The following is a 17,787-nucleotide window of genomic DNA, read 5'->3' as shown; positions in this document are numbered from 1 at the left end:
TTCCCTGAAAAGTGAACCAGAATTGTTAACATGCAATTTAAGCAAGCTGCCAGTAACATTCTTCCTGATCTACAAATTAACCAGAAGTTTTAAAAATATTTTGAACGAACAGCTCCATTTTTAGTGCAACACTCAGAGTTACATATCACATTGTCGTAGAGATGTCAAATGATATATGCGTGTAATATGCTAGCACAGAGGGGAAAATACCATGTGTGGTATTTCAGTTAGTGAATGATGATTGATATGAGCTAACCTTTACATAATATGGAAAATTTTACTCTTCATAAAAAAACACTTGTGTCTTAAGTTAAAGAGGAAAAACTACAGTAAGTAATAACCAAAGCTTCTTAACTGAAAGTAATGATTCTGATGGTAAACTTTCACAAAAATCTTTTCTTTGTCCTTCATGCCCACAGCAGAAAGGTGATTTAAAAACTGTTTTTGTTGACGTTCTTTTTGATAATGCTGACAAAGTAGCTTCTTCTACAAAATGTAGCTATTTCAAGACTAGAGTGCACAAATCATACCCTATAATTATATAACCAAAATGGCCAAAATTTCAATTTCAGACCAAATATATAGCCCATATAAGGGCCTCACCTCAATTTTTGTGCACCCCAAAATGTGTAAACACTTCATGTGCAAGGTACTGACCAACTGACTGGGTGACTGGCGGACTGATATATTTACTGGCGGATCGATGAACTGATTCACTGACCAGATTTGACTAGATAATTAACTGACTGTTGGACTGACTGACAGCTGGGTCTAAGTAGTTGGTTATTAGTTATCTTATGATATAAATGGTAATTTGAGACTGAAAGAAGTGAACCTTGTTTTTTCCAGATCAGATGCCAACAGAGACAAGGTGGTCCAAAGCTTGAACCAGTCATCTTTAGAAAAACTGTATGTTTTATTTTGTAATCCAACTCTTGGGGGAACCAGGTGAACAAAACTCTTGAATAAGCCAAGTTCTGCCCTGACTAACTTAGTTCAGTCTTGCAATGTATATGGTATTCTTCCATGGTTGATTTGTACAATGAATAGAAGAACTCTCATATAACAGTTTTTTAGCAGTACAGTTTCAAACCCATCGTGACTTACTACCTGACCGACCAACTGACTTACTGACTGACTGACTGACTGACTGACTGATGCAAGGAATGACAAAGTGACGGACTTAGCGACTGACTCACTGAAAGACTGATTTACAGAATAATGGACTGACTGACTGACTTACTGATCTACTGAGTGACTGACAGAATGGGAGACTGTCTGATTGATGGTCTGACTGACTGACTGATTGACAGACTCATTGACTGATTCACTGAAAGACTGATTCACTGAAAGACTGATGCATGGGATGATGGACTGACTCAGGGTTCATACGGGTCATGGAAAACCTGGAAAGTCATGGAATTCTACAATTTCATTTTCCAGGCCAGGAAAGTCCTGAAATTGAAGTGTGGGTCATGGAAAGTCATGGAAAAGCAATATACTTTCTGAGAATAAAAAGAGCAAAAAACAAAAACAAACAAACAAAAAAAAGAAACAAAAACAAAACAACAACAACAACAACAACAACAAAAGTTGAAAAAATAACAGACAGTTCAGAAAACCAGTTTTAATTCCAGTATTATTATAAAATATACCTGGCACCCATTTTATGCATCATAATGTGGCAAAACATTTTCAGGAACAGATTGTTTTGACAATACTTTGGAAAAAAACTGCTTAACATCATGGAAAACTCAGAAAGGTCATGGAAAAGCCTGAAAGAGTATGAACCTTGTGATTGATTGATTGTCTCAATGACTGACTGGCTGACAGAATGATGGACTGACTGACTGATTGATTGATTGATTGGTTGATTAAAATAATAGCTGCCTGATTGACTGATGGATCAGAAGTTTGATGGTCTGACTGACTGACAAACTCATTGACTCACTGACTCACTGAAAGACTGAGGTAAAAAATAACGGACTCACTTACAGACTCACTGACTGACTGGCTGACTGACTGGCTGACTGACTGACTAACTCAGGGACTGACTGACTGACTGACTGACTGACTGGCTGACTGGCTGACTGGCTGACTGGCTGACTGGCTGACTGGCTGACTGGCTGACTGGCTGACTGGCTGACTGGCTGACTGGCTGACTGGCTGACTGGCTGACTGGCTGACTGGCTGACTGGCTGACTGGCTGACTGACTGACTGACTGACTCACTAACGGACTGACTGACTGACTGGCTGGCTGGCTGGCTGACTGACTGACTGACTGACTGACTGATTGTCTGATTGTCTGACTGACTTACTCTCTGGAAGACTGATGCAAGAATGACAGACTGACTAACTGATTGTCTGGCTTATTGTCTGACTGACTTAGTGAAAGACTGGCACATGGAATGATAGACTGACTAATTGATTGTCTGATTGATGCAATGACTGCCTGATTGACTGATTGAATGTAGACAGACAAATAGACAGACAGCTCTGTCAGACATAACAAGCAGACTGAACAACTGACAGACAGACAGACAGACCAACAGACAAACCGACAGATAAATAAGACAGACAACTGATTGGCAAACTAACGGACAAACTTGACTTTTACTTCAAGATTTATAGAGAGTTTCTGTCTATATTTGATCATTGTGTACCGTGGGCTGTTTACAGCTTCGTTGTTTTCTCAGAGGACTTTGGCAGTGATATGAAGCTAAAGAATCGTGGGCAAAGCAAGTTAACTCTCTCGGTTTCCAAGGCACCGGCTTTGCTTGTGATTCTTTAACCTTGTGTTCCTGCTAAGGTCGTGCTTGAGAACAGAGAGTTTGTAAGCCATGTACAAAATTTGTAGAGATCACAGTGACACCATGAAATGGTGAGATCTTGGTACAGTACATTACATGTACATGTCTGCATTGCATTGGGCAGTCGAACCTCACTAAGTGACCATTTTTTTTAATGTGACCATCTTGAGTCTGTTATACGATTCCTTTTTAAAGTCTTCGAAATTGTCTTGTGCAGCTACATTATTAACTTGTCGTAAGCACTCCATCAGTTTTGCAAACATTATGTGAGGTCGCCTATGGGTGGCTCAATATTTCATTTTACTGTAAACTTTGTGTGTACGTTTTTCAAAACATTTTCTTTGCCAGTGTATCATCGGATGTCTTTAAATTCTTCAATAAAGGCTTATTCGAGATTGCAGCAGAAATTTGTTTTGTTTTTCCAAGATTCTTTCCTTTTAAGCAGCAAATCTCTTTTTCTAAAAGCATGCACTATTGCGTGACTGATTTACGTTGTGTTACTATAAAAGAACGCAACAATGTCACGCAAGACGAGAAGTACAATTTCCTAAGTATTTTTGGTCTTGAAGTTTAAAACCTTAGCTAAAGCGGACTTCAAATCTTGTTGTTACAATTTTTCCAAGCAACTGCAAATTATACGAAAACTTAAACCATCCCTTAAACGTGCAAATGGGCTCGATTCGTAAAATGGTCCTTGAAGAACTTCTGAGCCTTTGTTATTATGCTAATTTGTAGAGACTAAAAAGTATAGAAATCAAATTTTCGCATTAATTTATTAACTCTGCCTTGAGAATGGTGTCACGATGACGCCGAAACGTCGGTTGTCAAACTTGATATTCGCTTGTTTATGTTTTAAAAAGTTGTTATTGCTCAAGACTGCAAATTGTTAGAAAAAAATAATTCTTTGAAATGCATGTTTTCTTCCATGTCTGTTTCTTTAGCAGAGCCTATTCTTGGTAAGAAAGGAAAAAAAAACCGACAATTTACACAACGGTTGATTATAAAGCAAAAATTCAAAATATTGTTTTGATCTATAAGAATGCAAATATTTGTGCGATGAGTGCGAACAGCGTTTAGAAATTTGCACATTTTCGTTCCTACGATTTCAAGCCGAAGTTGTTTTTACAAATATTATAACTGTGGCTTTGGCAATAATTTTGCTGCAATCTCGAATGAATTCTTGATGCCACCCAGTTTGGAAATTCTGGAATAGAATGATCGGTTTATTTTGGTTGTTTATTTGACGCGCGTGCAACAAATTTCTTTCAGATTCTTTTTGATTTCTCTTGATAGTTTATATAAGCAGGAAAGCGCCAAAAAACATTCAATTCGTATCTGGTTTCGAATTTTCTCGGGTCTACCAACGATTTATTTGGAAGCGAACCTACAATGGAATTTTAGTACACAGGTTTTTGAAAAACGTACTCCAAGCCAGTCCTTAAAGGAGCTCAGTTACGGTATTTTGAGTTATTTTGGCCACCTACAAAATTACCTTTAAATGGTAGGAAACCTCAAAATAACAGTTTAATAAGGTGGAAAAACACCAAAAAGATAATGATAAACCGTAAAGGAACAAGGATGGCTAAGGATGGAGAAGATTAACACGGATTACAAACGACGAATTTGAAAAATTGAGGCCAAACTTTTCAATATGCGCAAACCGTGACGTAGCTCCTTTAAGGTGGACATATCTTTTCTTCTCACAGTATCAGAAGATTTCCAAAACGACCGGAGATAAGATAACGAAAAGATATACTTAACTCGCGATAGTCTTGATGTACTACCAAATTCTCAAAGCTAAGATCAAAACTTGTAGGGCACTTAGTAAGGAGAATTAATGTGTCAAGCTTAGAGCAATACGGTTATGTTTACAGTAATCATGAGTTCTCAATAAAACTAAGCGGTACGATTGCTAACTGGTTTTTGGAAACGGTTTGTTTCTGTTACAATGTACGCCACAGGTACGTTCAAAATTTAATATGGAAAACAACTAGGCACCGGGGATTGTCACGCAACTGGACGCGACATCTTGTCACCCTTGTTCCTTTGCCTGACCACCCTTAGGTTGGGGTTTTACACGCTTTCTAACGAAATACATTTCGTGCGTTTTGAAATGATGAAAAGACGTATCTGTGGTGTACATTGATACGAGAAACGAACTGTTAACCAAAACTATGTGTTAATCGTACTGCTAAGTTTTCTTGAGACTTCTCTAGAACTTGGCTTATTTTAGAGAGTTTATCTGGTTCACTCAAATGATTGGGTTGCAAAATAAAACAACACGGGAGGAAAGATAACAATATTTTATTGAAATAAAAAATGTCTCTGTTGTCCATAACTTGAAGATAAAAAAAAATAATAAAAAAAATAATCCAGCCAATCTTGTCCCTGCCTTTTGGGCTGCTTCCACTATGATTCTGGAAGTCGGTGTTGTTTCTTTAGTGCTCATTTAATATTCCAACTTTACCATCCTGGTCTCTTTCATTTGATCCCTTTACTCAAGTCGGGGACAGGTGAACACTTGGAAGAGTTGACCATTTGCTCTCAAGTGGGATGGGCAGCGTAAAGGAAAGTGAGAGTTTGCTCCCCATGTCTCCGGGGTCTCAGTCTTAATTTGTCACAATGCCACACTCATTTTGGAATTAATAAGTCCAAAAAAAAAAAAAAAAAAACCATTAAAAAGCCAAATTCGTAATTTGATTGAAGATGCTAATGCGCAAGTCAATGCATCGAAAAATAAATGAACTGCCGATAAGCTCGCCCTCCCGGACTATTTTGGAAGAAAACCCATTGAAGTTGGAAATGTCCGCAAACTGGAAAAGAAAAACCGAAGCGCTAAAGTATGGCGCTTAATTCCGGTGCATCACCGTTGAAATCAGAGAAAGAATTGAACACAGAATCCTCCAGTCTGACCTCCGACCAAACCTCCGACCGACCGTCATTCCGCAAACTTCACCAAAGAGCACAAGTCATTGAAGTCTTTCATCTGTGAAGCTACCATTGTCAGGTATCTCTCTTTAATTTGGATGAAAGAAATAATTGGCCGATTATTATGGCGAAAAAAGGTTTGGTTCTGTTTATAAAGATATAAATATTGCCTAAGGTTTTCGTTAATTATGCTTATTCAGCTTGTTTGTTTGTCATCCTATTTTATCTCACGTGATGTTACTCTGGAGAGTTGTTTTATTCAAATGCAAATCAAATTCCCGTGCGAATGAATGACTAACTTGAAGGACAATTCTCCAGAGAACATCCATGAAGCTGAGCAGGCCTTGTTATTATTTTAAAACTGAAACAAGCTAGAGGTTTAAGCCGAATCGCTGTTTACAGTGATTTAAGAATTTGGGAGTAAGAATGTGCTAAAGTTATGTTGTGTTAAAATTAAATAACTATGCGCGCGAAGATTTTAAAGTCGAAAATTGTTGACTTAGAAATTTGGTCGCGATGGTTTTTTTTTTATTTTTTTTTTCATATGGCGAGTTTTGACTTCAAATGGTTTTGAAATCCAACTTGACTCGTTAATTCCTAAAATAGTTTCTTAATCAAAAATCCCCCTTGCAAGTGATTGTAGCGTCCTTGTAGCGTCCTTCGCATCCGTGACTTCTCTACTCACGCAATGTGTGAAAAGGAGCATTGTTTGACAATCCGAGGAAGCCTGAATATTAGTCGACTTAAGTGGAAAAAGATAAAAACCGATGAAAAATTGAGCCAACCTAGAAAAGTGCGAGCCCCTCAGAAAATGTTTATGGCTAAATTTTATTACAAAAAATATGTTCAAAACTAAAGAAATGCTACATTGATTTAATTTTTATCGATATAAATTATATTTAGAAACTGTTGGTGAAAAGCTTTGAATTCCTGTTTAATTAGTTCAGTTTGTAAGAAACTAAATTAAGGGCTTAAAATAATGATTAATGTAAGATATTTCAAGATTACCCTTCATCAATACTAATTAGCTGTTCAATGGAATGCTGCCGATTAACTTAACAGTTTACCAGCCTACCAAATAGAATTAAGACCTGTTATATATTTAGTTTCTAATAAATCGCCAATAGACTAATTTCAATGTAATATTAAAATTCAGCCTAAAACAATAGACCTCAGTACGAGGCCTTGGGGAATAACTACAGAGTTTGTGGCGTTTACTCCACGGAGCCTCATGCTGAGGTCTATTGTGTTAGGCTGAATTTTAATATATTTAAATTGGTCTATTGACAAATAGAAACTAATGGTAGGCACAAGCTGTCAGCACAAGGATTCCTGGGATTGTTTTGGGTCCTAGCATGAGCTATACTTGGTTTACGGTTACCAAGGCAACTATTGACCCAATCACAGCTCATGTTGGTTACCAAGGCAATTCTAGAGACCCTGGTGCCAAAAGCTGGTGCTAAGCTCCCGTAAAGTGAGTGGAGTGTTAACTATCAATGAAAAAATTTTTTGGTAACTTAAAAATTATGTTTAAGGTTCAATGAAAATGAAACAGAGAATGAAACTAGTTAAGTTGTGAAATTCCTTTAAAGGGAGAATAAAAATTGAAGAAAATGCTTAGTAATATTTTTTGTTGTAAAAAAGATGTTTTGTTTATAATTGGGCCTATAGGATTTTATTTTAGTTAATTAAAGTTAAAGCTTAGTTTTTAATGAAAAACTAGAAAAGAGAGAAATCCTGACCCAGTAGCAACCCAATCAGAGAGACCCCGGTGACTCGGCTCAATTTGATGTCATTTGTGAAAATCCAATCAGGTCAGACCGATGAAATTCAATGATCTCCTCTGTCTATGCTTTCTCTGGAGATGCACCTTCCTCAAGCCTCATAATTCAACACCCCTGTTTTGCGTCCTTGGTTGTGGCACATTTCCTGATACATTGACTGCGAAAAAGCATCTTTCTGAGTCAAAACTGATGGCGTAGTACTGTGACAAATTAAGTGAAACCCTAAAGACATGAAAAGCAAACTATCACCTTCCTCCACACTGTCCACTCCACTTGAGAGCAAATGGTCAACTCTTCCAAGTGCTCAAACTGTCCCCACTAGAATTACAGGATCAGATAAAGTTTCCCAGGATTTCTCAGTTGGAATATCTCAGAGGAGATAAGAAACACACACCTTCTCAGAGGCAGAGCTTCCACAACCCAGCAGGGACGTGATTGGCTAGATTTGTGTCTTGGTATGTGTGCCACCATCTGTCCTGGAATTAAATATTAGTAGTTAACCTAACACATCTAGTAGATACATGCGAGCTCATTAGCAATATAACTAAACTAATGAAGAAAAAATGGCTGTTTCTTGGTGATACACATCCAGAAGAAACCAAGATTGAAAGCTTAAGCTAGCCTGTAAGGGTGTGTGTTTAGGGCACCAAGCTAAAAAATAGGTACCCAAGGGGTACATGTGCGGATACTCTACATGTAGCTCATTTGCATTAACGGACATGAGCCGATGAAAATAGTGTGGGATACCACAGGTATCCCACACAAAAAATCCTACTAGCTTAAACAAGAAAACAGTACAAAAAACCTACAATTTGTTGAGTGAATTAAGTACTGAAAAAACTTGAAGGAGGCCTAAAGGAGCAGTCAAAAATATTATGACAACTTGCAGCACCAAGAAAGAACCAAGAAATCTGGACAAATCAAACAAAAATAAACTACTGAACATCATCAACAGTCTGCATTATGAAACTAATTTATGCTGTCACTGATCATTTTGATCAGGCTAGGCAAAAAGGATTATTTAATATACTTACGTGAGAGGATAAAAGATGATGTTCAAACAAGAGAAACTAGTGATAAGTTTAAATTAAAATGCAGACTGTTGATCTAACTTTTGTCTAAAGTTTACAAATATTATCATAAGCCAGTAATAACTGAATCAAAAATCGAGAAATAGAAACTGAAATGAAAATACATGTAAGCCTTTGGAAAACAAAAATAGCCCCATTCCAAAAAAAATACAAAAAATAAAAAATTTAAATGTTAAACCAAAATTAATTTGGCTAATTCTTCTGCAATCAATGACATTACCACTCAAACTTTTTCCTACAATCAAGTATTGTCATATTTGAACATATTGGTGAGTGTTGAGAGTAATTAATAAATTCAGTTAAGAAGATAAATAAATCATGATAGAGTGGCAAGTCAATAAGACTATCATTGCACTTACATGTAGCTAGTTGTTGTAAGTTTTGTAGTGGTTGAAAATAAGTACTAATTTTTTTCCTTGTGTATTTTCAGCTTGTGCTAATGAGCTTGCAGATCCACTTAATGTACAAAGTAAACTAAGATAAACAATGGAAGCATTAACAACTATAACTATTAAAAGTGTTATAAAAATAGGAAAATTTGTAATACTGCAAAAACTACCAGCAGTAAGCTGCTAAATTTTGTAGTAGCCCACTTCCAGTGGTTATGACAACTGAACATGGAATGCAAAATGTCATCTGTTTTCCCAGGCCAAACTTTGGAGATGAAACAATTTTTACCCAAATTGATAAAAATTTCAATGAAAAATATTTGGCTGACTATCTTGAGATTATTCTATTTATAACATCAAATGCTTCCCTTGTTTATGAATTAAACAACCACCATCAAGCTGCCAGGCACCTAAAAATTAATAGAAAAAGCATTTGAAAAAGTAAATACCCGGGTAAGTCAGTAATTCAAAAATAATTATTATTTTTGAATTACTCATGACTGTCTGTTTCAAAAGCAGTGAGTCAATGTAAATAAAACTTTTAACAAACTATATTAAAAACAAACATATTATTTTACGATTTTATTAAAGATACAGGAGGTAAGAAGGTTGAGTGGCAGCACGTTGCTGATTGTTGTTAGAGTTCATTAGACAGTTAATATTTCACTGATAAAAAAGAAATACTCTAAAATCACAATTAATCATTTAGCAAGCTTCCCTTTAAGCAGTGAACAATATGCTAGCTACATTTTAAGAGTTTTCTCGCTTAAAAGTAGTTTATCTTAGCCTGTAATGAGGCAAACCCTAATGCAAAAGCAGGAATTATTAAATACTGTAAAACTGGGTGTCCTGCTGAAGCCCTCTAATCTTGCAGTTTAGGCTAAGAATGAAACCTTAGTATGTGCCCTTGAGATAAAACGTCACTACGCAGTTACCTTAACAGGCTTCCTGTTTAATTTCCCTATTTTGTTAGCCATAAATTTGCAAATTATAAATTTGAGGCTATTTTTAGCTACATTTCTTGTGGTTTGCAAATAATCTTAATTTTGAATTGAAGAAATAAAAGTCTTGAAATTAAGTTGAACATCATTTGTTGTCGTTAATTTTTATTTTACCTTTATGCCCCAAAAATGATCAGCAACTAGTTCCTCCTCACGGAGTGAACCAGACACATCACAACAATTGACCAAATGCTCATGCATGACAAGGAAAATTAATAAATTTGTCTTAGTTTGTCTCTCAAAATGATCAATTGCTACCCATTAGAAAGGCATGAAGACAAGATAAGATGCTATTGCTATTGTATTGATGCTAGTGCTATTACCGTTTGTTTGTTCAAAATTGAGTTTGAATTTTTTTTTTTGCAACTTTTGGTTGACTTTTCTAAACAATTACATGTAATAGTTGAGACTTTGTCTAGGAGCAACCGTACTTTACACATCTACATAAAGGCTGAAAAAAAAAAAAAACACTGCTCAAAGGACTCTTATGCTGGGACCTTCAAACCTAACTTAAGAGAAACAAACAAGTGCAAGAATAAAATTTACTGTTCACTGGATTCAAATCAGCCAAGTGGAATGGGTTTCATGATCAACTGGTTTATTGATTGGAGTCATAGCTCTCTGCTGCAGCATGTAGTTCTCTGAAGAAGGTGCATCCAGTGAGTAATTGTCTGTCTCGTGATGCAGTCACCATAGCATGCAGATTGTGGTGTTTGACTACTTTCTGCAACCCCTCATTCCCAGATGAAGACTATGAAGACTTGTAGTAAGCAGACAAAACATTACAATCTACATCCTAAGGGACCTCATCAGGAAACAAACAAGATTGTTTTAAATCAAATTACTTTATTCTGCACACTGCAGTAAAAACTACATGTACATAGAGTAACAGAGACTTCTGACTCCATTCAATGATGAGCCAAATAATCACATGCAGAGTACAGCTTGGGTGTTTTTCTTTTCTTCAAAAAAAGGCACTTGTTTGAACAATGGTGGCACACACACCTACATGTAACAATAATATTATCTGTCTATCGACTCAATGCTAATCCTTGCATTGGTATGATGCTTGTGCAGTTTCTGTAGTCTGTAAAGTTTTGACATTCCTCAAAGGGGCATTCAGGATTTCAAGTGTCAGGGATGATCAAATTGGGGGCAAAAATTGAAATCCAAAAAATCCCTAGAGCTTCAAACAAACCCCTAATTAATCCCTGGACCAAATATCAACCCCAAGAAAATAATGTGCTGAATATCTGAGCCTTAAAAATTTCAAGAAAGAATTAAATGCTATAACATGAAGAAAAACAAACCCCCCCCCCCCAAAAAAACAAAACAAAACAAAACAAAACAAAAAACAGACCAAACAAAAAAAAATTAGAAATTTTATGTTACTTTGTGTTTGTTTATTCACCAATTCATCTGAATTTATCTTTTCCTCAAACAAAATTTGCCAGTTGAAAAGGAGAAAAAGCACAACCTTTCTTTATTGTAAATAGATTTTTAAATCTACTTTTAAATTGCAATTTCACTAGGGACACCCAAGAACATCTACTATTGGTTGTACTTCATTTGCAGAACTATGCTGCTGGGGCAGTACCATGAATCTTCAGATTATTTTGAATACTCTAAACAAATCCCTACTTAATCAAGCCACCCCAAAAATACTTGTCAAAATTTTCCCACCCAAGAAACACTCAGAATTGAAAATTCCAATACACAAAAATCCTTTGATCATCCTATCACTTGAAATCCAGAGGACCCCCTATGTGGCAATCATGGAAGCAGTCAGTGGTACCTGGCAGTGTCAATAACAGTCTTGTAATTTATTATCCTACACTGAAGTGCTGAAGTCACGAGTAGCTTTTAGGTTTGTTGAGGTCATGAATAATATAATTATTGTAAGGTGTAAGCTAGTAGATCTTGGTGTCAGATGATATCAGTCTCAATCCATCTATTGTTAGTCAAGTTTGTACTGGTTCTGTTTTAAGTTCATGTTTGTTGGTTGGTTTGTTGAGGTCACAAATAAATCATTTGTAAGGTGTCAGTAGTTGTTGGTGTCAGTTTCAGACCATCTATTGTAAGTCAAGTTTGTGTTGGGTCTGCTATTTGAAGTAAAAGTTTGTTGGCTGGTTTGTTGAGATCATGAATGAGTCATCTGTAAGTAATACATGTAAGTAGTTGTTGTTGTCAGATTCAGCCCATCCAGTGTTAGTTAAGTGTGTATACAATAGGTTCTGTTTTGAGTCACAGTTAATTGTCTATCACTTCATTGAGGTATTGAAAAGTCACTTGCTGGATAAAAAACAAGTACAAGCGATGCAGTCGTTAGCATCAGTTGAGAGTTGTTTGTTCTTATAAGTTAGTGAATGTACATGTTTTAGAATTCATCGGGTTGACTTGCTCAAAACCAATGCACGCAGTTAGCCAAGAGTCTATCAAGCTAAAGAAATAACCAACTACACCTGTAACCTGAACAGGGGCTGTGGAACAACAGCTGGGTGAAAAACCTCCCCGTACGTCCACTTGCCCCTAGGAGGAAAACCCCGGGCCAGCTGTACCCCACGTTCAAAGGCCTCCCGGGCTGAGCCAAAAAAAAAAATTTTTAAATTATACACAATCAACTTAAACCATCTTGTTGTCTTCTCTTGGTTTTTTCTAGTCTCTCCAAAGTCCATGCTGTCTTGTAATGACCTCAGCTGTCTAGCATCCTCTGATGAAACAACCAAAGTGATAAATTATTGTGGAATCGCTCTAGACACCAAGAAAGATAGATGTTTTATTTACAATTGGTTTGGTTTTGCAGACCAAAAAACAGCACTCACATGTATCAAAAGTGAAAAAGTGAATTTAACACTACGGAATTATAATCCAATTAGCTCAAAGTTGTTTTGGTGTTATTAACACATGTACTGCTTTTAAAATTTACTTGGTTTTACTTTTGTCTCATTATCATTCATATAATTTTTGATTGTTCAGACTCTTGATTTCAAAATCATTATGCTATTTACCTTGGTCCCACGAGTTGGGATAATCAAAGTTTGACTGTAACCCCCAAAATTAGATTAGCCCTTAGTGGGGTTGCTACACTTGTTAGTGCTTTTTAAACTTTAAAATTGGTGTCATAAGGAGTAATGACAAGGATTGAACGGAGCTTAAATTTGCAGTTTTTGCGCTTGACGAAGGGAGAAAATTTTAATTAGATTTTATGGGACAACTGGTCTTGGATGCAAACTTGGTCTCTCATGGCCGAAAACATTGCATACAAGTACATACCAGTCTGTTTTGGTTTCTCGATCAATTCACTTGTTTGTAGCAAAGCTTGCGAAATTATTCAGGTGCAAGAGAATTCGGAAGCTCCAGGAGCAATGAAAGTTATGAATTTTAGGAAAAATAATGACAAATTCATAACTGTACACTAAACCAAAATTGATTGAATTTTGTTAATTCAGAAAGGAACTGATTCCTTGCTCAGAGTGGATTCTAAATGGTTTCTTTCAATTGATGCACCATGATCCAAGTGGTCTTGGATTAATCTGTTTAGTACAGAAATGCAAACTCTGTTTTTGGATTCAATCGTGAATTCTTAAAATTTCAAACTGAACACTGTTTACCAAAGATTCCTTGGTTGAATGGACAGCTTTGAAGTCATATTAGCATGTGTTCCACACTTAGCAACAACTACTTTTTGTATTGTAGGAGAGTAATAAAATAATAAAAGTGCATTTAGAGCAGTTTTCATTTTACTGTCGAAAAGTAATTGGTTTTGCATCAACTATGCAATATTGGCTTAAAGAACTCGTGCCACTTTTTTGTCCAATCAGAAGTAAAACCAAAACCAATTGTGACACACTCGCACTTGTTTTCCCACGCTTTGCGTCAGCTACATGTAATTACTTCGAGTTTTGATTGGTTCATTGGATTGTCTGTGTCCTTTGTGATTGGCTAGAGTGATTACTTTGGTTTTGGTTTTACGACACTCAATTGAAAACTGCTCTAAAAATTGAAATGTGCTTACAATAATTTAATAAAAATAAATATGCCAGTAGTTAGTTGTTCCAAAGCACTCAACATGAGCCATCAGGGGATTCTTCCCAGCTAACAATTTGATAAGGAATGTCTGGCGAAGTAGGTTACAAAATAAGCATTGAGTTACCTGCTAGGCAAGGGTCTGCACATTTTGGGCTTTCCACTGTCCTTCAACATTTCTCCACTGTCTATCAAGGTTTGTACACTGTCCATCCAGATGATCTGAAGTAGATTTAACAAATGTTAGAAACAAGAACACTTCATTAACGTCAACCAGGCCCAGGTTGTTCAAAAGGTGGATAATGCTCTCAAGCGGATGAATCACTTTCCAGCGGATAGCACGGTTTGTTTTGTCAAGACTTGTACACTGGATAGTGATGTGTTAGAGAAAGATGAAAGTTTCATCGCAGGGTTAACCCCTAGCATTAAATTTGCCAGAACTAATTTATACACAATGTTCCCCTGGGTAGAGAGAGGCACTGTGAGAGTGAAATGTCTTGCTCAAGAACACAACACAATGTTCCCAATCAGGGCTATAACCTGGGCCCATCAATCCAGGGTCCAGGGCACTTACCATTATGGTAACCACGCCTTCCTAAAGCGCATGAAAATTACTATATTTACCTTGTCAGTCAAGGTGACTGCTTTGGCTTCTTGTAGTTAAAAATGCTGCATTTAGACGTTCAATCCATCAACAATTCTAAAGCTCCCTTGCTTCATTATATTTTTTGTTGCCTCTTGTCTTGTTTATCCAGTCTGTCCTTGGTCTGACAAAAAAAATAAAAATAAAAATAAAAAAAATAAAAAAAAAAATATATATATATATATATATATATATATATATATATATATATATCAGAAAAACTGTGCATTTCTACTGCACACAACATGACATAAGATTGCAAGAGTCATTGCAACATATTTTGTCATCTGTTACAAACTTTCCAAGATGACAGTGGTGCACGATAAGAAAGGTGTTTATGGGAAAGACAAGTGCCATGAATTGTCTAATTTCTGGAAGCAGGACATCCCAGTACTTACTGATGCAAAGATATGAGACCAGTGGTTTTTGAAAATTTAGGGTGGCTCTGAACCCAATGTACCGAATATTTTTAAACCCATTGCTTTGATGTGTTTTCATGCTTACGTAAAACTTGAGAAAAAAAACGGACAAAAACCGAACAAATTGTGCCTTTCAAATTTTTATGCGTCTGTTTGTTTATGGAAAAATTTTCAACATTGAGTACTATCCATACCGGTATTTCCTCTGATGGGCACTATGGGCAGATAGTGTCTCTCTGCTGATGAACACTGTCATGTCACGTGATCAATTTCAACCAATACGAATTGTAGAAAATCTAGTGGTGAACTATAAATACTGATAGACAACAATCACGCATATGCTGCTCTTGAAACTGAACATTATTCTTAATTTCAAGCTTAACTGAAATCGTAGGTTTTGTGCTGTAATCGTTTAGAAGTTCTACGCTACTATAACAAAATTTTTAGACTACTGGCCCTTGGTTTCTATGAGCGTGAATCAACTTGGCTACACCTTGTTGACTATTTGCTCATAAAAAACTCGGGCTTGTAGTCTTATTGTTAGATACAAAAATTAATTAATACAGGTACAGAGCAAATATTGTAATAAATTGTGTTACATGTAACTCATAGAATTCTAACTCAACATCTGTTAAATGATAATTCCAATTATTTTTTATACAAATTGAACAATATTTTACAGCTCACGTTCTAGTAAAATGACACTCCAACGAGTTTACAGAAGTTTAGCTTCCACGTGCAACATTTATGCACATTAGATGGCGCCCCTTTGTGTTTTTTAAAATCAATACTTTTAGCACCTTTTATTTTCTGAGCATTTTTCAGCACGGTATTGTCTGAGAGAATTTTTGAGGCTTTGGAAATTCATTTTATAAGTTATAATCTCTGACAAACGTCATTCTCGGAACCTTGTTGCTCAAAACAACGGCGGGCACGTGCGAGATGTACATGTAAGAATTTGAATTTCATGCTGTATAAATTATTAATATTAAAGCGCAACACAAAACTACTCTACGAAATTAAAAGCTTACTTAAGCAATAACAAGTGCAAAACAATAGAAGAAATATCAATTTTCGAAAACAGTAGCTTTTGGGCCTAAGCTTACCTTTAGGAGTTTTGCTGTTCTTAGTGAGCTGTACCGTGTGAGCGGTGGAAAAAGCAGTCTTCATTTTACTGTTCTGCAGCCACCAAAACCATTTTTCTTACCCTCATATCCCAACCAGACGAGGGATAATATGTTTAAAAGACAAATCATGCCATAGATGGCATATTCATTGTACCTTTAGCACCAAAATAAGTTTATAATTCTCCTCAAAACAGCTAACTCCCGCCGCCATGTTGGATTCTCCTTTCGTTACCAGTTTCTTTCGCGTTACGAAAAGTTCTCGCGGGGAGACGATTTTACGCGGGAACGTTACGCGGGATCACGTTGTTCATGTATCTCGCGTCAGGCTGGGTGTTTTTGTTTCGTTTCCTCAGAAACGAAACAGTATTGTTTTCAGTTCACGGGTGAACTATTTACATAGTGATTTGTAATATCCAATCAGAGTAAAGTTCGTAATTGTTAATGTAAATACGGTGGAATTCGGTCATCGCAACAAAACGGTGGCGTTCCGAACATTTCAATTGCTGCTTTATTCGAAAATGGGGAACTACGACTGAAACTCTCGTTTCTCGTTATTAAAATACACAAGAAAACTACACAATGGAGTTCTATTCGGAAAAGGAAAAGCAAGTTTATTTTGGATGTAGAGAGACCGCCAGACCACGCGATTTGTCCACTAATGCGATATTTTAAGCCCATGAAAGCAGTTCGTTTTGTTTAGTTCAACGAAGAAATGGTACTGTTTTCCGTTTCAGAGTGATTTATTGACACAGTGAGTATGAATGTTGCCAGCCAGTAACGCTTGTAATTCACAAGGTAAACATGTTCCACAAAAATAACCTGTTGTTGTTTCGTTTCCTCAGAAACGAAACGGTACCCTGTAACAACATAATACATTTACAAATTAAAGGACACATGCATGATATTCTCCTAAGGTGAAAAATACCAAAAAAGTTATTATGATAAACCACAGACGGATTATGAACAACAAACTAGAAAAGGAGCCCCCCTCCCTTTCTTGCAACCTCCGTTACGTAACCCTTTTCAGCATGCAAACTCAGTTTACATTGGTAATTGTACCCTGGGGATTATGCAAATGACAGTATACAAGAATTTACACTTATTCCACCCCATCAGTCTACTCGAGGCAGCGTAAGCGTAGAGGTTGGCTCCTGAAAGCCACGAAGTCAGCCTGATGCAAAATGTCTCACACGCATGCTAATGAGCACGAAGATGACTCGGATCCTGTCCACGGAAAGAGATTGCTTGAGTTGCCCCGGTTTGTCAATTGAGTCATGCTCGTCATCAATTAGGGCAAGTAACTGCCAGGTTCAATTTCTCCCAAGTCTTAGATATTAGTACGATCGTGGGTCAGATTCTTTGAGGAGGAGAGCTGGTCACTCAAAGACTTCAAAACACGTGTGCGAATAAAGAACAGGATTTCTAGCCACCCTAATCACTCGCTCACGATGATTGGGTCTTCCGCTACATTTCTGTCTCATAAGAAGTCAGCCTGGATCTCTGCGTTCTAACACAGAGGCACCACACGGGGTCTCGTGGTGTTCGTACGGTTCTCCCGGAAGAGAACG

The 17,787-nt window shown here is 36.7% G+C and overlaps 1 long non-coding RNA gene across 2 annotated transcripts; it reads right to left on the bottom strand.

The window, feature by feature from the left end:
• Window positions 1-11,359: 11,359 nt before the first annotated feature.
• Window positions 11,360-16,392, bottom strand: LOC145498110 (uncharacterized). 2 transcript variants are annotated; one of them, XR_014050782.1, is made up of 4 exons: window positions 16,199-16,392; window positions 14,655-14,797; window positions 14,158-14,252; window positions 11,360-12,714 (listed from the first exon to the last, which is right to left on the bottom strand). It is a non-coding gene; the product is annotated as an uncharacterized LOC145498110 (long non-coding RNA). The 2 variants fall into 2 exon arrangements; XR_014050781.1 differs by having other exon boundaries at window positions 14,158-14,797.
• Window positions 16,393-17,787: the final 1,395 nt, after the last annotated feature.

This window comes from Orbicella franksi, chromosome 9, assembly GCF_964199315.1.
Source record: "Orbicella franksi chromosome 9, jaOrbFran1.1, whole genome shotgun sequence".
Lineage (NCBI taxonomy): Eukaryota > Metazoa > Cnidaria > Anthozoa > Scleractinia > Merulinidae > Orbicella > Orbicella franksi.
Note: the sequence above shows the minus strand (reverse complement) of the source record. Positions and strands in the feature narration are given on the sequence as shown.